The 22,296-nt window shown below is 36.8% G+C and overlaps 2 long non-coding RNA genes across 2 annotated transcripts; both read right to left on the reverse strand.

Moving 5' to 3' along the window:
• Nucleotides 1-8,266: 8,266 nt before the first annotated feature.
• Nucleotides 8,267-8,775, reverse strand: LOC147538013 (uncharacterized). Its single transcript, XR_015225210.1, has 3 exons — nucleotides 8,647-8,775; nucleotides 8,464-8,520; nucleotides 8,267-8,341 (listed from the first exon to the last, which is right to left on the reverse strand). It is a non-coding gene; the product is annotated as an uncharacterized LOC147538013 (long non-coding RNA).
• Nucleotides 8,776-10,371: 1,596 nt separating this feature from the next.
• On the reverse strand, nucleotides 10,372-11,879 carry LOC147538014 (uncharacterized). Its single transcript, XR_015225988.1, has 3 exons — nucleotides 11,576-11,879; nucleotides 10,881-11,486; nucleotides 10,372-10,759 (listed from the first exon to the last, which is right to left on the reverse strand). It is a non-coding gene; the product is annotated as an uncharacterized LOC147538014 (long non-coding RNA).
• Nucleotides 11,880-22,296: the final 10,417 nt, after the last annotated feature.

Here is a 22,296-nt window from a genome sequence, read left to right on the forward strand (position 1 = left end):
TCAAAACAAATTGATTCCTCTCTCCCTTTCTATTCCGAAAATTTCCTTCTCTGTTTATTCCCATTTCTCTCTCTACTGTTTTAATGGTAAGTTAGAAATGAGAGAGAAAGAGGGAGAGAGACGTTAAAGATATATGGCTTTTGACCAATTAGGATATGCCAGGCTGGTGTTGACGTGAGATTTTTATTGGGAAGACTCAGTGTAGCGAACGCAGCATAAGAAGTTCTGGCCCTCATATTAAAACCGCGGGGATCCACTGGTTGTACTCCAGCCGTCGGATCAAGGTAGCCACGGGAAAAGATTTTCTTGGATCATTGTCGCAACCTGCATCCAGATATACTGGATCTCGCCCTTTTTGTAGTCCCGAGAGTATACCGTCAATGATCATGAAATTTTACTGTGTGGTTATATTTACAGTTTGGAGTAACTCCACTTTGAAGAGCTGATTCAGAAGACGGAGAAATACGCCCGCTTGGAAGAAGAAAAGAAGAGCACACTAGCACAGTGTCTACCGGGAAAGATAGTCCCAACAGGGCAAACGGTGGCTAGCACTCTCAAACCCGGTAATTCCAGGCAGAAAATTTTGTTCTAAGAAAATGTCTCAACACAATGGAGGACTGCACAATGTTGGAGAATGAAATATAGTAAGATTCCTTATATCTCGTTGGAGTCAGTCAAATTCGAAGATCCCTGGAAAGAAACAAATGAATTGCATGTGCCAACTATTATTCCTCATTTCCTCCAGAAGGATAAAAGTCAAAGAAGCAAGTTAACAAACACCCCTTCAGCTACATCCCAATTAAATCCTCATATAGCTGACCCCTTCCTCCTACCAAACAGCAAAGTAAATATATACTTATAACTACAATAAAGGCGACAAAAATAAAGAATGCAGCTAGATTAAAAAGCCACCTCTTCACCATGGAAACACAGGAGGAAGAGGAATAGCTATTCCGTCACAAACATGCCTGGGAAAGAAAATGGAAACAAGGTTACCTATTTTTCAAAGAGACCATCCTTCAACAGAGAAGAAAAACAAAGAAACGGAAGGAAAAAAAAACTAGACAACCCCCTTTAGACAAAAGAAAAGAACCCAATCTCCCTGTATAAGACACAATAGAATGATTATAAATGTGCTTTAACCTGAAGAAAAATCAGATTAGTAAACTGTTGCTGGTTTAAGCCACCAGCTTAGCAAGCAAGCAAGTTCATCCAAGCAGAATAATGAACATTTCTCTGCAGAGCTCATATGTGTAAAGTGCCAAGAATAAAGAAAATGACGCAAGGGAACAAAAAAGTATAGCAAATGCCTCAATATATGCTACTTAAAAGCAGAACCAGAAAAAAGAAATTGAGAAGGTATTGCTCCGCCGAAGGTTCAATATTTTTATGGTATTGGTCACTCCACCATACTGATACACGGGAATCTGATTTTATGATATTGCAGGTTCCTGTGAAATATTAAATAAGATTCAATATTTTTTCATTTGGACTGAAAATTAGGAATTAAATCCGCCACAAAAAACAGACTTATATAAACGTCTTAAATTAGGATAATTCCTGGAAACTAAACCAGATCACATCCCCCATAGAAATTCGTCCAAGCTGCAAATCCGTAGGAAAATGCAATGAATTTTGGGCACGTTACTTATCATTCCTCTGTATTGAAGGAAAAAAAACAGAAGCAAGTTAAGAAAGCCCCCTTCACACAGTTAACTTTCGAACCTGATCCCTACAATCCTAGCCAACAAATATACTCAAATGACTACTTAAAACCACTGGAAACACCCTAACGGAAGAAGAAATAGAACACTTCGTAACCCATTACCTCCCCAAATCAAGTGGTAGAAAAATACTAGCATTCCCATAACACGAGAATATATTTTGAGTATTGCAAGTTCCTGAGGAAGTATTAAATAGATTCACTGTGTCGTTGCAAATCCCAGGAGAACACCCACAGGATTTAAGATCTAAATTATAACTTCTTTAACAAGGATAAACAATTGAAAATCAAGTTCAGAAGTCCCTTCACCCGGTTAACTTGACGAAGTTGTCCATAATCCTCCTCGAAAACCAACGAACTATGGCATAATAGGCCTAACCATCGACATCCCTGAAAAGGAGAAACAAAAATAAATTATATCTTTCAATTGAAGAAGACCACCTTGTGAAGAAAGAAAAACAAACTGAAAGAGAGAAGTTCAATCAGAAATCCCCTTCACAGAAAAAAAAAAAAACCCAGGCCTCGAAGAACACCACAAGTGCAGGTTCCTGAAAATGTAATCAATATACTCACCCCTTATATATATGGATTACTAACAGTCTCATAAACAAAAATAAGGAATTAGACTCACATGAAACAATAGAAGAAAAATTCTGCTGAGGTTGATGAAATCAGAAACCCCCTACGAGAAAACCAAATGAAATCTCACCGTAGCACATTCGAATATTCCTGGGAAATCAATTGAATTTTGCATGCTTCAGTTTTAGTTTCTCCAACAAAAGGATAGAACTTTTTAGTCATCGAGAAGGAAAGAATTTAAGAGGCAAGTTAGGATGAAACTCCGTAGACAAAACTTTCTTCAAAGAAAATTTCTCCTCTGAGGAACCAACAAATAACAAAAAAGAAGACGGCGAAGGGAATCAACGATCTTAAAATACGACAAGCTATAAACAAAAAGAAATTCAATTGTACTATCTTCCCAGGGAAATGAGAGCAACACAAACAGTTGGTTATGGATATCACAATTCTGAAAGTATAACATGGATAAAAATGTCATTGATCAAAATAGATAAAGTGATAAACCCTTGTAGAGAAGGACAGACAAACAATAGGGAAGAAGAAAGTCATCTAGCCTTATCTTTCAGAACCAATAACTTAACTTACCACACACAATTACAAGACACATACGAACAACGAATTGAGAAGAGACGTCGAATAGTTCTTTTATTCTTGGGATACGAGCCAAATATAAATTGTGGTTGTCCAAATTCTATGCCCTGAAAATAGAAGGAAGCTGTATGCTTCATGCTGAAAATAGATATGCAGCACAAAAGAAAAGATTTGAAGTTAAAACATTTCGAGTCTGAAACTAAAATCTACTGGAAACATACAACTCTCACAGCAATGAGAACAAAAACTCACCGAGATTGAGCAGGACCCATAAATAGAATGCCATGGGAACTCCAAAAGTTTCTCTTCTAGCATACGTTGTATCAGCAACATCTACCGTAATGCAATTCCCTTAAAATACACAATGAAAATTATGTAAATTCAACTTGAATGAGCACAAACAAAGAAGAAATAACAAATTTCCACAGAAGCAACTTGAACACCCTCCACAAAGACCCGAGTCATTTTGCAGAGCAATTTCTAGTCCTAGAAAATGAAGGATCGAGATGACTGCTGGATACCAAGCACAACCGCATTAACATTTCTTGAGAAATAATTTCATGCATCTTTTACGTGTTGATGTAGAAAACCCCCTTCAAAAAGAAAGCAAGACCAAGTGTAAACCTAATCCACTGGTTAAAAAAGGAGATCTAGAAAGATGGTCTTCACGCCACAAAAAAGAATTCAATGGAACAAGCTAATGATAGTACAATAAGAAATGTGTATGCTGCTCTTTCCATCAGGTGAGCTCTTCCATACCCAACAGAGCACGTCCTAAAAAAAAGTGGAAAACATTTCCACATTTTCCCGCATAAAGATATCTTCCACATGAACCAACACTCTGCAAACATACAAAGTTACAAACTCTCTAAGAAAGGAGAACAAAACTCAACGAGATTGAGCACCCGTAAATAGGAAGCCACAGGAGCTCCAAATGTTTCTCTTTCGAGCTTAAGGGTTAGTATAAACAGCAGCAACCACTGTAATGCAAATCCCAAAGCGAAGTGAAAATTTTGTACAGTCAACTTAAATAAGCATAAACAAAGACGAATTAACAAATTTCCACAACCAACTTAATATAGAAAACTCCCTCCTGATAGGCTGAGTCATTTTTCAGAGCAATTTCTACTACTAAAATATGAAGGATCAAGATGAGCGCTAGAAATGACTCCCTAGAGTATGAAGGATCAGCTTGAAATGAACCAAGACTCCTCCACCTGTATCAAAACCCTATTAAAACAACCGACAAAGATGAACAAAGTCCAAAAAATGTAAACAAAAGAAACCTAAAGTCCTTGACAACAAAAACGAATATTTTATATCCACATGAAACTTCGGCACAAGACCCCCCTTCATCGATTTGAAACTTTAGACAGGTTCCCCTCTCGAAGAAGACATTAACATTTCTGTGTAAACCTGATATACCATAAAATACCAACAATTAAAAAACAAGTCTAGGCAACATGTTAGGGACTGAAAAGATGTAAAGCAAATTTCTCCCAGAGGGCAAGAAAAAATTTAGATAGGTATTAGGATTTAGGAATTAACACGCCCATTAAGAACTTATGTAATATAAATCAGGAAACCCGCCTTTGATGGAAAATAGATCATGTCCAGTTGGAGTTTGTAGAAGTTGCAATCCCACGGAAGCATCAAATGATCTGGCAAGCGTTAAATTATTTCTCTAACAAGGACACAAAAAAAAAGCGTGTTCAGAAAACCTCCTTCACAGAGTTAACTTGGCAAAGTTGACACTCATCCTTCTAGCAAACAAGTAAACTCAAATGAAAACTTGGAAATTGAATGGCTCCCTAACGTTAACATGGCAAAATAGGACTTTTCCGCCACAAGACCCCGAGAAGAACCAAAATATAGTCTTCCAATTCAAGACCACCTTGGTGAAGAAAGAAAAGAAACTGAAAGAAAGAAAGTTAGATCAAATTAGGTATTTTCAGCAAAATCAAAAGAACCCGCCCTCTAAAAGAACACCGCTAAGACACATGAGAACACTTGAGTATTGCAGTTTCCTGGAAAAGGTTTAAACAGATTCACCATTTCTGTATTTGCATAACTAATACCTTCCCTAAATAAAAGTAAGGAAGACTTCTATGGAACAATAAAGGAGAGGAACAGAAAACTCAATTCACAAAACAAGGTGATGACTCTCCAGAGCAAGTCCAATTGTCATGCCCCTGAAACAAAAAAAATTAACTTCGCGTGCTTTACCAATTCCTCGGAGAATAAAAATCAAAGAAGCATGTTAAAAGGCGAAAAGCCCCTTATCAAGATAAACAACTCATTAGTTATCGAAACAGACAGAATTTTAGAACCCAAAGGGGACTCGACGGGACAATACCTTTTAAGAAAACAGATAAACGTCTCCTTTAAACACCAATCACCCTCAAAACCGTAAAACTAAGGAGGACCTCCCATGTTAAGGGAATGAAAAGATAAAGCATGATCTGTTAGAAACTAGAAGTTGTGAAAGATATAGAATAGTGCATTGTTCCATGAGGACACGAAAAAGCGAACATCCTCATCGAGAATGATAAAACCAAAGATGAAGTAAGAAATCCATTTAAAATAGGTCAACCCCAGTTGGATGACAACCAAATAACTTCTCTTTGGAGTAAGTCCAATTTGAACATCCCTGAAAAAATCAAATGAGTTTATACATGCTTCAGAATTATGGCACAATAGGCCAAAATTATAACTTCTTTAACAAGGATAAACAATTGAAAATCAAGTTCAGAAGTCCCTTCACCCGGTTAACTTGATGAAGTTGTCCACAATCCTCCTCGAAAACCAATGGACTATGGCACAATAGGCATAACCATCGAGATCCCTGGAAAGGTGAAACAAAAATTTATTATATCTTTCAATTGAAGAAGACCACCTTCTGAAGAAAAAAAAACGAACTGAAAGAGAGAAGTTCAATCAGAAAACCCCTTAAAAGAAAACAAAAGAACCCAGGCCTCGAAGAACACCACAAGTGCAGGTTCCTGAAAATGTAATCAATGAACTCACCGCTTATATATATGCATAACTAACAGTCTCATAAACAAAAATAAGGAAGTACCTTACATGGGACAATAGAAGAAAAATTCTGCGAGGTTGATGAAAAATCGGAAACCCCCTACGAGAAAACCAAATGAAATCTCCTTGGACTAAGTGAAATCGAAGATTCCAGAGAAATAAATTGAATTTTTCATGCTTCAGTTTTAGTTTCTCTAACAAAAGGATAGAACTTTTTAGTCATCGAGAAGGAAAGAATTTTAGAGGCAAGTTAAGATGAAACTCCGTAGACAAAACTCTCTTCAAAGAAAATTTCTCCTCTGGGGACTTAAATAAACCAACAAATAACAAAAAAGAAGACGGCGAAGGGAATCAACGATCTTAAAATATGGCAAGCTACAAATCAAAAGAAATTTAATGGTACTATCTTCCCAGGGGAAATGAGAATAACACGAACAGTTGGTTATGGATACCACAATTCTGAAAGTATAACATGGATAAAAATGTCATTGATCAAAATAGATAAAGTTATAAACCCTACTAGAGAAGGATAGACAAACAATAGGGAAGAAGAATGTAGTACAACTTATGTGAATTGGAAACCCCTCTTGACCGCAAACAAAGTCAGATCTCCTTGGAGTAAGGCCAGTTCAAAGTTGGCTTTGAAAATCGAAGGAGCATGTTATTCCTCTAGCAAGAAGAAAGAAGAAAGACAGAAAAACACATTTTAAATGGAAAACATGTCAACTACTGGAAAAAACAGAAGTTCAGAGACAAACTCGAACGATATCCCAGGCAGATGTCCTTCGTACCAATACCTAACACACCGGAAGACCAAACTTGTTAGCCTTGGAAAGGAACAAGATGGCATAGAAAATAACTAAAAATTCACATGCAAGACACAAAACTTAATAGCACAATTTACCTCGTGAGAAACACAGGATTACAAGAAGAATAGGAGTGGCTATTCCATCACGAAGATACCTCGCAGAGAAAATGCATAAACCTTCACCAACTTTTCATTAAAAAAGATCATCCTTATCCAAAGCAAGAACAAAATGAAAGAGGAAAGCTAGACTACAGAACCCCCTTTTTGAGCAAAACGAGAAAGCCCAGTCTTTCAAATAGACACCGACTTCCCTGAAAAACATCGAGGAACTTTTATAATTTATATTGCATATTCCAGTAGTAACACAGAATAAAAAACAAAAATAATGTGCTAAATATGACCAGGGTGTATTTTAGACTAAGAGCATTCAACAGACAGCGCGACACCGTCAAGTGGAATTTGTAAATGCAAATTATTTTAGTAAGTTGTCTTACTCTACCCAAGCTGAAATGGAATGGACAATTATCAATACAGGTCACAACTTCATAATATCATCTTCGTATTTCCCAGAAAAAAAAACAAATTCTGCAGTACCTTTGGAAGGCAGAAAAATAAACAAGGAAACTAGGGTATAGAATCCAGGCAAGAATTACGAGCTGCCGCTAAAACTGGAAAAGGAACAAGAACTGCAAATACTGATAACATCACCATTTACACATCCACTAAAACCAGACAATTAATCAGCATACAACTTAGAAACAGAGTGCAACCCATAAGGTAACCTCAATACACGATTGTAAGAACCAAGGAATGAAACTTCCCGAAATTTCACCGAAATTTCGCGAAACGTTTCCTAAAATGAGATTAGGTGCACGAAATAACACTTACAACTATTTCCTGCATAGTTTCCACCGACATGATCGAATTTCCACCGAAGTTGTGGGAAATTTCGAAATTTCCACCGACATGATGGAAATTTCGACCGACATAGTAGAAATCTAGCAAAAAAACCGGAGAAACTAATACTAGAAACATATCCATTTCTTCGTCTTTTTCATCTTCATTTCTCTTAGATCTTTCTTGATTTTTATGTTATGTTTTCCATGGTCTTAAATCTACTTGAATGATTTACGCCTTGACTTAACTGCCTAAATTGATTTTATCTTAGTAACACCTCTAATATAACTGTGTAATTGACGATACCTTCTCAAACTAACATAGTTAGTTAATTATTATCAGTAAGAATGTTATCTTTTGGGTGTTATAGCCAAAATATTATTCAATTTACCCCCAGAAGTAACTGTGTAATTGTTAATACTCCCTCAAACTAATAGATAATGTTAAACATCATTTTTATGCTTCATTATGGTTTAATAATCTTGTTATACATAATTGCATCATATTTCTATCATTTCTGTAGATTTGTAAGATTTCCATACTGACCGAAACATTTCTACGAAAGGTTTCCACTTTTGGACCGACCGAAGTTTCCACCAAAACCGAAATTTCATTCCTTGGTAAGAACACATACAAACTCAATTCGGTGTACAGAACAATACTAGCCGTCCCATAACGAAAATGCCAGCTAAAAAAACGAAACAGATCTGCAAAAGCAGAAAACAAACTCAATTCAGTGTGCAGTTGAATTCAATGTATAATTGATTCGAATGACAATTGAAGTTTCAAAATTGCATAAATATCAGAACTGCAGAAGCAACCAACCGACCAAGAACGAAAATCCAGCCTCATATTATACTAAGACAATCTGTACAGTACACCACATCTGAAACAAAAAATTTATGTTAAAACTGTTTCGAAATAAACATTTCATCCAAAACAGTTTTTTCAATCAGGATTTGAAGCAGTCAATGACGAGAGTAACAAATCAGAATATCCAGCATGTGAGTACCTTATGATACACACAAATACTAAGCACCATAAAGGATTCGAAAAGTATAGTATCTATAGTGCCAAGGTATATCTTAGATGAGGAGCATCCAACAGACGACACGCCACCAAAATAAGATCAAGTTGACTATATCCGAACTCCATCAGTAAGTTGTATTACTGTACCGAGCTTAAATGGTCAATGTTGATCTAGTTAACATCTCCATTAAGATCTTCATTCCCCAGAAAACATACCGTCTGACACCTCCAGAAGGCAGAAAATTAAAAGGAAACAAGAGTAAAGGACCTGAGCACGAACTCCCGCTAAAACTGGATAAGCAACAAGCCTCCAAATACTGACAGAATCACGATACACCAATCCAATAAAACTAGACCTTTAATTAGCATAAAACTTAGAAACAAGGTGCAATCAATCAGGTAACCTAAATACACATGTCGGAACAATTACGATTGCAAACTGACTGGACAAAAGAAATTTACATGGCCCTGCTCCACAGAAGGTTCAATATTTTTGATGATACTGCTCCACAAGTATACATGGGAATCTGAATATCGAACGTTCCAGATTCTTGAGAAAAATTAAATAAGATTAAACATTATTGTATTTGACAGAAAATGAAACCAAGATAGAGACGAGGTTAAAGAACCTGGCGCAAGTCATTATCCCGCTAAAAATGAATACAATCCTGCAAATACTCATCACATCAAAAATCCACAAAAAAAGGTTCACTAGGCAGCATATAACTTCGAAGCGGAGACAAAAACTTAAGAAAGCCATCGAGCCTTATCTTCGCCAACCAATAACATAACTCAACATACACAATTACAGGACACATACGAACATCAAATCAAGAAGAGATATCCAGATGTTCTTTTCCCCTCAAGACATGAGCCAAATATTGATTGTGGTTGTCCAAATTGCGTGCCCTGAAAGTAGAAGGAAACACACATAAAATAGCACTGAAAATAGCTATACGGCACAAAAGAAAAAATTCAAGGGTTTAAGGTTTCCAATCTAAGACTAAAATCTACCGAAAACATACAAACTCTCTAAGAAATGAGAACATAACTCAACGAGATTGGCAGAACCCATAAATAGGAGGTCACAGGAGCTCCAAATGTTTCTCTTTCTAGCTTAAGGTTAGTATGGAGTATGGACATCAGCAACCACTGTAATGCAAATCCAAAATGAAGTGAAAATTGTTTACATTCACCTTGAGTAAGCATAAACAAAGACGAATTAACAAATTTCAACAACCAACTTATATAGAAAACTCCCTCCTGATAGGCTGAGTCATGTTTCGGAGCAGTTTCTACTCCTAAAATATGAAGGATCAAGATGAATGCTGGAAATGACTCCCTAGAATACGAAGGTTCAGCTTGAAATAGAAAACCCCCTTCAAAGAACCAAGACTCCACATGTATCAAAGCCCTATAAAACAACCTACCAAGATGAACGAAGTCCAAAACATGTAAATAAAGAAACCTAAACAACACCGAATGCTTTATATTCAATAAAACTTGGGCCAAAAGACCCCTTAGTGAATTGAAACTTGAGACAGATTCCCTTTCGAAGAAGACACAGTAGCTCTCTGCATAAACATGATTTGCTATAAAATGCCAACAATTAGAAACGGGTCAAGGCAACATGTTAAAAAAAAACGTAAAGCAAATTTCTCAATCTGTGCTAGCTAGAGAATGCAAGAGAATAAAAGAATTTTCAGGTACTATTTCTCCGAAAGGGCGTGATAGAAGAACGGAACCAGATTTTCAATACTACAGATACTGAAAGAAGTGTTTAAATAAGTAATTCGGATTTAGGAAGTAACACCCCTACGAAGAAGAACTTATAAATTAGGAAAACCGCCTCTGGAGGAAAGTAAATGATGTCGAGTTGGAGTTTGTGGAAGTTGCAAATCCCAGGGAAACATCACATGAATAAGGGCAATTGAAGAAGAGGCCTTCACACGGTTAACTTGACTAAGTCGACCACCGTCCTCCTCGCAAACAGATCAACTCAAACGAGAATTTTGCAATTGAATGTTTTGTAAATTGTAACCCATTGCCTCCCCAACATTAACATTGCAGAATAGGATACTCCCGTCACAAGACCCCTGTTAAGAAAGAAAAATATTATGTCTTCCAATTCAAGAACCATACTAAAGAAAGAAAAAAAGGATCTGAAATAAAAAGTAAGATCAGACAAGGAATTTTCGAGAAAAAAAATAACCCCACCCTCTAAAAGAGCACCGCTTGGACAGAAGAAAATACTCGAGTACTGCAGGTTTCTGAAGAAGGATTAAATAGATTCACCATTTCTGTATTTGCATAACTACACCATCCCAAAATCAACAGTAAGGAAGAAGATTTCTATGGTACAATTGAAGATAACAAAAAAAAAACCTCGGTTCACAAAGCAAGAAACTGATGCCCTAGCGCAAGTCCAACTCTCACATCCCTGAGCAAAAAATGAATTTTGCATGCTTTAATAATTCATCGGGGGATAAGATTCAAGCAGCAAGCACGTTAGAAAGCAGAAAACTCTTTCTCAACACAAACAACTCATTAGTTATCGTAACAGTCAGAATTTTAGAGCACAAATGGAACTCGATAGGACAATACCATCCAAAAACACGAATTAACGTCTCCTTAAAAGTTAAAACCCCAATAATCCTCCAAACAGGCAAATAACACAAACAAGGACACGGGCAACAGGTCTCTAAGTAGAAGATAACAATATGGGACAACTCCTCGTAATAGGTCACAACTCCTTGGTCTTCGGGAACCCCTTGACGACAAGCCAAGTCACAACTCCTTGTAGCAAGTCCATTTTAAAGACCCCTGGAAATATCAAAAGAAATTTCCAGCTTAAATTGTTATTCCTTTAACAAGAATAAAAATCGAATCAGCAAGTGAAGAAAATAGAACACCTCGTTTAGAAGGAACTTTAGAGGCAGACTCAAAAGGAACCCCAGATAGAGAAGCCCCTCCCAAGAAACCGTGTCCAGTAGACACTCCTCGTCCTTGAAACCATCAGATAACACGAGGTCTGCCGACTATATAATTTAGGTAATGAGAAGACATAGCATAATTCTTGAAATATGGCAAGCTAGGGACCAAAAAGGAAATTTAGTAGTACTCTTTCACAAACAACAATCCATGGATATTATTTACATATTATTGAAAAGTATTTGATAAATCAAATTTCATCAATCAAGAAAATGTATTTGGTAAACCCTCCTCGAAAACCAATGAACTATGGCACAATAGGCCTAACCATCGACATCCCTGAAAAGGAGAAACAAAAATAAATTATATCTTTCAATTGAAGAAGACCACCTTGTGAAGAAAGAAAAACAAACTGAAAGAGAGAAGTTCAATCAGAAAACCCCTTCACAGAAAAAAAAAAAAAAAAAAAAGAACCCAGGCCTCGAAGAACACCACAAGTGCAGCTTCCTGAAAATGTAATCAATGTACCCACCCCTTATATATATGAATAACTAACAGTCTCATAAACAAAAATAAGGAAGTAGACTCACATGGAACAATAGAAGAAAAATTCTGCAAGGTTGATGAAAAATCTGAAACCCCCTACGAGAAAACCAAATGAAATCTCCTTGGAGTAAGTCAAATTCGAAGATTCTTGGGAAATCAATTGAAGTTTGCATGCTTCAGTTTTAGTTTCTCCAACAAAAGGATAGAACGTTTTAGTCATCAAGAATGAAAGAATTTTAGAGGCAATTTAGGATGAAACTCCGTAGACAAAACTTTCTTCAAAGAACATTTCTCCTCTGAGGACTTCGATAAACCAACAAATAACAAAAAAGAAGACGGCGAAGGGAATCAACGATCTTAAAATACGACAAGCTATAAAGCAAAAGAAATTCAATGGTACTATCTTCCCAGGCAAATGAGAGGAAGACAAACAGTTGGTTATGGATATCACAATTCTGAAAGTATAACATGGATAAAAATGTCATTGATCAAAATAGATAAAGTGATAAACCCTTGTAGAGAAGGATAGACAAACAATAGGGAAGAAGAATGTAGTACAACCTATGTGAATTGGAAAACCCTCTTGACCGCAAACCAAGTCAGATCTCCTTGGAGTAAAGCCAGATCAAAGTTGGCTAGGAAAATCAAAGGAGCATGTTATTCCTCTAGCAAGAAGAAAATCGAAAGACAAAAACGTTTTTTAAATGGAAACCTGTCAATTACTGGAAAAAAACAAAAGTTTAGAGGCAAACTCGAACGATACCCCAGGCAGAAAACAAGACAGCAGTTGTCCTTCGTACCGATACCTAACACAGCGGAAGACCAAACATGTTAGCCTTGGAAAGGAACAAGATGGCATAGAAAATCACTAAAACTTCACATGCAACACACAAAAGTTAATAGCACAATTTACCTCGGGAAAAACACAGGATTACAAGAAGAATAGGAGTGGCTATTCCATCACGAAGATACCTCGCAGAGAAAATGCATAAACCTTCACCAACTTTTCATTAAAAAAGATCATCCTTATCCAAAGCAAGAACAAAGTGAAAGAGGAAAGCTAGACTACAAACCCCCTTTTTTGAGCAAAACGAGAAAGCCCAGTCTTTCAAATGGACACCGACTTCCCTGAAAAACATCGAGGAACTTTTTATAATTTATATTGCATTTTCTAGTAGTAACACAGAATAAAAAACACAAATAATGTGCTAAAAATGACCAGGGTGTATTTTAGACTAAGAGCATTCAACAGACAGTGACACCGTCAAGTGGAATTTCTAAATGCAAATTATTTTAGTAAGTTGTCTTACTCTACCCAAGCTGAAATGGAATTGGACAATTATCAATACAGTTCACAACTTCATAATATGATCTTCGTATTCCCAGAAAAAAAAAAAAACAAATTCTGTAGTACCTTTGAAATGCAGAAAAACAAACAAGGAAACTCGGGTATAGAATCTAGGCAAGAATTACGAGCTGCCGCTAAAACTGGAAAAGGAACAAGACTGCAAATACTGATAACATCACCGATTTACACATCTACTAAAACTAGACCATTAATCAGCATACAACTTAGAAACAAAGTGCAACCAATAAGGTGACCTCAATACACGATTGTAAGAACACATACAAACTCAATTTGGTGTACAGAACAATACTAACCATCCCGTAACGAAAATGTCAGTGAAAAAGACGAAACAGATCTGCAAAAGCGGAAAACAAACTCAATTCAGTGTGCAGTTGAATTCAATGTATAGTTGATTCGAATGACAATTGAAGCTTCAAAATAGCATAAATATCAGAACTGCAGAAGCAACCAACCGATCAAGAACGAAAATCCCGCCCCATATTTTACTAAGACAATCTGTACAGTACACCACATCTGAAATAAATTGTTTATGTTAAAACTCTTTCGAAATAAACATTCATCCAAAACAGTTTTTTCACTCAGGACTTGAAGCAGTCAATGATAAGAGTAACAAATCAGAATATCCAGCATGTACCTTATGATACACACAAATACTAATCACCATAAAGGATTCGAAAAGTATAGTATCTATAGCACCAAGGTATATATATCTTAGATAAGGAGCATTCAACAGACGCACGCCACCAAAATAAAATCAAGTTGACTATATCCAAACTCCATCAGTAAGTTGTATTACTGTACCAAAGCTGAAATGGTCAATGTCAATCCAGTCAACATCTCCATTAAGATCTTCATTCCCCAGAAAACATACCGTCTGACACCTCCAGAAGGCAGAAAATTAGAAGGAAACGAGTGTAAAGGACCTGAGCACGAATTATATTCCAGCTAAAACTGGATAAGCAACAAGCCTCCAAATACTGGCACATTCACCGATACACCAATCCAATAAAACTAGACCAATAGTTAGCATAAAACTTAGAAACAAGGTGCAATCAATCAGGTAACCTAAATACACATACGTCTGAACAAATACGATTGCAAACTGATAAAAGCTATCCAAGATTCTTAACCCCTTGAAACGTGAGCTAGAATAAATTATGGTCCTCCTATCTTGTACCCTGAAAGTAGTGGAAGGAAATTGCACGCTTAACGTCAAACGTAGATACACTCAAAAAAGGAAGAGAAAAGTGACTTAGAACAGAAAACCGAACCAAGCTCCACCTAGATACAGAATCCTCAGGAAAACAAAAAAACCCAGCTAGAATAATCTCTTGAGTTCTCCACGAAATGAGAAGGAAAAACAAACAGGATTTATAGCAAACCAGGTAGATGGCAAAGGGAACTTGCAAATGTTCCTCATTCCAGCTTCAGGTGATGAACTACGGACAGCACCAACCACTTCAATATATGTTCCTAAAAATAAAGTCAAAAGAACGGTTGTACAACGCTTAGTATCAATCTAGAAAGAACAAAAGACTTGCACCTAAGCAACTAAAAACTTCAGTGGACAAAAGAAATTCACATGGCACTGCTCCACAGAAGGTTCAATATTTTCGATGATACTGCTCCACCAGAAGCATACACGGGAATCTGAATAACGAATATTCCAGATTCTTGAGGAAAATTAAATAAGACCAGATATTATTGTATTTGACAGAAAATCAGGAATTATATTCGGCATAAAGAAAAGACTTCTCATAAATTATGAAAACTCCCTCGACAGCAACCCGCGCGTCTCATTGGAGTTTGTCCAAGCGGCAATTGCCTCGAAAATGAATTTCTCATGCTTTAATTATCATTTCAATTCCTACCTCGACATAACACACTGCATACACCACATCTGAAACAAATAATTCGTGTTAAGCCCCTCAGAAAATAATATCGATCTAGAATAGTTCTAACTTACAGTTTAAAGTAGCCAATTACAAAACAAACTAACTGATGCTAAAATAGATAATTATCAAAAGATAACCTGACTACTAGAACATCAAGCACGTGAGGACTTAATGATACAAACAAATAAATCACCACAAAGTCTTCTACTGCAGGGACACTACATGGAATCAAACATGAGCACCAGGAGGATACCACAATAAAACCAACAAAGAAACAAGGTTAAAGAACCTGGCACAAGTTATTATCCCGCTAAAAATGGATACAAACCTGCAGATACTCATCACAGCAGAAATCCACAAAAAAAGGTCCACTAGGCAGCAAATAACTTCGAAACGGAGACAAACACTTAAGAAAGCCATCGAGCCTTATCTTCGCCAACCAATAACATAACTCAACATACACAATTACAGGACACATACGAACAGCAAATCGAGAAGAGATATCCAATGTTCTTTTCCCTTCAGGACATGAGCCAAATATAGATTGTGGTTGTCCAAATTGTGTGCCCTGAAAGTAGAAGGAAACTGTATGATTCATGCTGAAAATAGCTATGCGGCACAAAAGAAAAATTTGAAGGTATAAGGTTTCCAATCTAAGACTAAAATCTACCGCAAACATACAAACTCTCTAAGAAATGAGAACAAAACTGAACGAGATTGAGCAGAACCCACAAATAGGAGGCCACAGGAGCTCCAAATGTTTCTCTTTCTAGATTAAGGTTAGTATGGACACCAACAACCACTGTAATGCAAATCCCAAAATGAAGTGAAGATTTTTTACATTCAGCTTGAATATGCATAAACAAAGACGAATTAACAAATTTCAACAACCAACTTATATAGGAAACTCCCTCCTGATGGGCCGAGTCATGTTTCGGAGCAGTTTCTACTCCTAATTGAAGGATAAGGATGAGTGCTGGAAATTACTCCCTAGAGTACGAAGGATCAGTTGAAATAGAAAACCCCCTTCAGAGAACCAAGACTCCACATGTTTCGGAGCAGTTTCTACTCCTAATTGAAGGATCAAGATGAGTGCTGGAAATGACTCCCTAGAGTACGAAGGATCAGTTGAAATAGAAAACCCCCTTCAAAGAACCAAGACTCCACATGTATCAAAGCCCTATAAAACAACCGACCAAGATGAACAAAGTCCAAAACATGTAAACAAAGAAACCTAAACTACAACAACGAATGTTTTATATTCAAATAAAACTTGGGCAAAAGACCCCTTCGTTGAATTGAAACTTGACAGACTCCACATGCATCACCGAACCACTCAAAGGAATTGGAAGCATCACAATTTTTACCTCAAGAAAATTGTGACCCTATATTTGAATCCAACAAAAGAGAAGTGAACGAAACTCCCTTGGAGAAGTGGATGATTCTTCATACAGAGGTATGAATGTACAAGCATGGTAGTGTTTAATCAATGGGTGATTGATTACACAGCTGTTGGTTCAACTGTTTCCATACTTTTGGTAGCGAAGTGGACGAATCAGAAGGAACCATCTGTCGCTCTGTTTAGGCATACAAAAATATTATGCTTATGATCAATAAGTTACCTCAAGAAAATAGTTGCCCTATAATTAGATTCATCAATTGGTTGCCTGCTTATGCGGTACTTGTTCAGGTTCTTTCCACCATTAGAAGCAAGTATCTGCATGAAGAGATAAATAACTTACCAAGCTCTACCCTTTACAGGTCAAAGGAAACTAAGGTATATCATCTGAGGCTAAAATAAAACAATTTGCCCGAGACGGTCTGCAAATGGAGAGAAACAACTTGCTAAGAAACAATGAGCTTCTATCAGTATACAAATGTTTCTGACATATGCAAGTACACAGGTATTTAATTGAATAAGAATTTGTTAAAAACTGGATACGGCCAAAGTTTATATTTGCACTGTTAGTCTGTAACTAAATAGGCAACATTCCAGAATTCTTCAACATTTTCTTAAACACAAGTATAGATGGCTGAGTTTTGACACAGACGATACTAATATAGAAGGAACCACCCTATTTCCCAATTTCTCCAGACGCATGACGAAGTCAAAACCATCAATTCGTACACTGTTCATGTTGCTTTCCATGCTAATCCTTCATGTAATAGGGGATCAACATAGCATAAAAATTGATTAGAGAAAGTAATGAGAAAATTAACATAAATTACAGTTGATACTTGTACTCAGGAACTGGAGAAGTTTTCTTCTTGTATAAAACAAGTTAAGATATAGCCTAGTCTTAAGGTAGAATGTTCGGAGTAAGGGGCCACTTACTGATAACGAAGAAAACAAAAATTGAAATTAAAGAAGTACATCAAGAAGGAACCCTCACCTTTGCAGGATAACCAAGAAATACAACATCCTCTGTGCTCTTTAAACCATTATCTGTTCTAGAAAGTATTATATCACCACAAGTACTATCCATCCACATTGGATCTTATGGAGCTACCACGACAAGGGAAACTATGGAGAACCATTATATCAAGAGCTTACCAGTTACCACTTCAGAAACGGGAGCAAAATTGCAAATAAAACATCAATGCTGTCAAACACGTGTAATCACCCCTAATGATTCTAGTCCCATTACAAATTGCATGTTTAGACTCATTAAAGTTTGCATATAGAGACTCAGTCCCATGATCATATATGACTCCCCTTCGCGTATTGAGACTTACTCCCATGATCATATATGACTCCACTTTTTCAAGCAACAACCATTTCCGTGATTACTTGAACGGTTGAACCTACTAATCCGTTGAAAAATCCAGTTGTAGAAACTTCTGTGACCTAAGGATAAGAAATATTAACGTTGTCAAAGGTGCACCTAGCCACCTAGGCGACCAAGGCACATTGTTTGGAGAGGGCTCCACTCGGCTTTGCAAGCTCTGGACTAGGGGAACCCCGAGTCGAGCTAAGGCGATGGGGGGTGCCGAAACTAACAGTTTTCTTAAAAGATCATTAGCAACTTAAATTAGCATCATAGGGTGATCACAGTCATATTTAGAGTGTTAACAAGATGCAAGTAAATAGTGTCATAGGGTGCCTTTAAAACTCGATCATCTGTGTCTATATGCACTACCTATACTGTCTTGGCCTACAGAGTGAAAGTTGACTCGAAAGGAAATGTTCCAATCTGAATCGAAGCACAAACTTGTAAGTATTCTGCAATAGCGAATTGCTACAGGGCTAAATTTTGCCAAACCACCAACAATTCTAGCAAACACCACAACATGAACGATTGTACTCATCAAGGATGTAAACAAAATACCTGAAAGTGCGCACTTGAGATAAGAGCAAACTATGTTGTTGAATTACTCACACAAGCGCAGCTATAATCCACTTGCTAAGTGTACTTGCAGTTCTAAGAATTTCCAGGGCCACTGTGACTGAATTTATATTTTAAGAAAACAACGAGAATATATGATACAAATAGAGCAGAGAGAAGATGTTAGAAAATTCTACAAGTTAAAGCAGAAAAAGGAAATAGATGGTAACCTAAGATATTTTGAGAGTTCAATGATGTGATACTATTAGCGACGTCAATTGGTGTATACATTTGCAAGGCAGTAAAAGTGTTTGATACTAGACCCGGTATAACAAAAACCATCACTTATATAATGGTTTACAAGGCTCCACAGCTGACTTCATTCGTGACTCAGCTCCTAGAGAGGAAGAGGAATGACAATGTAAGTCAAACTTAAATGTTTTGGGGGAATCCGGAAGGAGAAAGTGAACAATGCGTGAAATGGCTTGCTAAGGAATCAGGGGCCAAACCAGAGCTTTGGAGGAACACATAGTCCCTAAAACAACTGGCTGGCCCTTCTCTAGAGATCCCTCTTCCTAAGATCTCCACCACCATCAAGCCACCTGCACTATCACCACCACCAAACCTCCACCTCCACCATAAGCATAACCGTACTAATAACTTCACCACTGCCAGCAGACCTCCATCACAATCACAACGACCACCACCACCACCACCGCAGCCACACCAAGGAATGAAATTTCGGTTTCGGTGGACATTTCGGTCGGTCCAAAAGTGGAAACGTTTCGTAGAAATGTTTCGGTCAGTGTGGAAATCTTACAAATCTACAGAAATGATAGAAATATGATGCAATTATGTATAACAAGATTATTAAACCATAATGATGCATAAAAATGATGTTTAACATTATCTATGAGTTGGAGGGAGTATTAACAATTACACAGTTACTTCCGGGGGTAAATTGAATAATTTTTTGGCTATAACACCCAAAAGATAACATTCTTACTGATAATAATTAACAAACTATGTTAGTTTGAGAAGGTATCGTCAATTACGCAGTTATATTAGAGGTGTTACTAAGATAAAATCAATTTAGGCAGAATTGAAGACGTTAAGAGAACTATTTTCTCTAGGGTTAGGAGAATTGATAAGTTTAAGAATGTATCCTATCTAGATGTTGTAGTTCATTGGGAGGCTTGGATGTCGTGAGATATCCGCTTTAAGCCACCCCTCTCTCTGTATATAGCTTTTTCTCCTTTAATATATTCATTCTAAGTTTCAAAAAAAAAAAATCAATTTAGGCAGTTAAGTCAAGGCGTAAATCATTCAAATAGATTTAAAAACCATGGAAAACATAACATAAAAATTAAGAGAGATCTAAGAGAAATGAAGATGAAAAAGACGAAGAAATGGATATGTTTCTAGTATTAGTTTCTCCCGTTTTTTTTTGCTAGATTTCTACTATGTCGGTCGAAATTTCCAACAACTTCGGTGGAAATTTCGATCATGTCGGTGGAAACTATGCAGGAAATAGTTGTAAGTGTTATTTCGTGCACCTAATCTCATTTTAGGAAACGTTTCGCGAAATTTCGGTGAAATTTCGGGAAGTTTCATTCCTTGAACCACACCACCACCACGACAACCACCTCCTTCACCACCTCACCATCCCAACCCATCCGCAAACCACCACCCTACTCTCCACCACACCATCATCACCACCACCTACTTTGCAGCCATACCACCACCCCCACTGCCCCAACACCATCCCTACTTACTGCCGGACACACCCACGATACCTCCACCCTCCAGCAAAGCCAGAACTTCCACCAACGCAACCACCACAACACCACTGTACCTGGCTCACCAAAACCGATTTCTCTACCTTCACAAGGAATGAAACACCATCAACTGATACATCCTCCCCACTGCTTTCCATGTATACACGATAATAGTTCACCATAACATAAGAAACTGTTACACCAAAGGTAATGGCAAAATTAACTAAATCTCATATGATACCCCATGCATGTAGCATATGAGAAGCAAACTTCTTTAGTGCTTCAGCATATGGTAAGATAATATGACGTCACATATTTGAAGTCTGAACATACCTTTTAAATCTTAATAATAGAGAACAACAAATTAGCTAATCACAATATCCTAAATAGAGCTAATGAGTACAGTTACCACTATGTCCATTGGTAACGAAAACATGTACTTCGTCACGAGAGAGTAAGAAACAACATTGTTATGGGATAACAAACTTGTATGGGATTTTGGATCGGCTGGCAAGACACGAAATCTAGCCTTGATAAAATGTACGAGTATAACACCAAGATAAAATTCTAAGGAATACCACACTATGAACCACAATTGTTATTTCTAAATATAAACAAACAATTTTACTTATCAAAGATATTAATTATATGAATTACAACTAAAACGAATAAGGAAAATTCATAATAAACAAGCATTCTTACGTGAAGATACCATAAGATTCATAAAAGTCTATATACGCCTACATGAAGAACGAACCTGTCTTTGTTGTTGAGTTAAACCAGAATATTCATTCAAAGTTTAAAAAAAAAAATATACAAATAAAATATCTAGCCTTATGTGATTTTCCATATAGGTACCGGATCTCACGAGAAAGAGATCTCCGACCATCATCAACATGACAAGAGAGAAAAACCGAACAAGTTAAAAATCAGATTAAAAGTATACCTAAGACTAGAAATGGTAAAAAAGCATTAACTTTTCCCAGGATCCACAGCAAATCTGCTAGTTGATATAAAAGTATATCTACGGCTACATTAAGAAAAAAACCTGTCTTTGTTGTTGTTAATCTAGAAGCATCATCTTACAATTCAACGGAATTGGAAGCAGTATGGTTGAACTCAATAAGTACTAAAGAAAGACTTAAAAAGGGGGAACTTCTGATTCCTATTCAAATAAAATATTTAAATTTCCAGTTTTATATTTAAGACCTTATGTGATGGCCTTTCCATATAGGTACCAGACATCACGAGAAAGAGATCTCTGACAATCATCAACATGACATGAGAGCAAATAACGAACATCTAGTAGACGAACAGCTCATGATAATCTCGGTAAGAAGCCTGAGTTACTGGGGTCAATGCCAAACAAGCTGCATCAAAGACCTGTATTCATTTATATAGGTAGCAAGAAAAGGCATTATCAAGGTTGAAATTGGTAAAGAGTAATGAAACTGAATCTGACCTCGAAAGCAAATGTCCCAAACTGCATGGAAGCGCTAACTTGTACGTATTCTGCAATTCCGTATTTCTACAGACAACAGATTGTGCCAAACTACCAACAATTCTAGCGAACCCCACAACATGAACAATTAATGCTCGTCAAGGATGCAATCAGATGACTCAAGCAATCGCAGCTATTATCCACTCCCTGAGTGTACTTGCAGCTCTAAAAATCTCCAAGGCCACTGCAACTGAATTTATATTTTCAGGGAATGAGAATATATGATACAAACAAAATATATGATACAAACAGAGCACATATAAGATATGAAAAGATTCTCAAAGTTA

Source organism: Eschscholzia californica, unplaced genomic scaffold (assembly GCF_041429995.1).
Source record: "Eschscholzia californica isolate CP2 unplaced genomic scaffold, dmEscCali1.0.p SCAF_5, whole genome shotgun sequence".
In the NCBI taxonomy this organism is placed as follows: domain Eukaryota; kingdom Viridiplantae; phylum Streptophyta; class Magnoliopsida; order Ranunculales; family Papaveraceae; genus Eschscholzia; species Eschscholzia californica.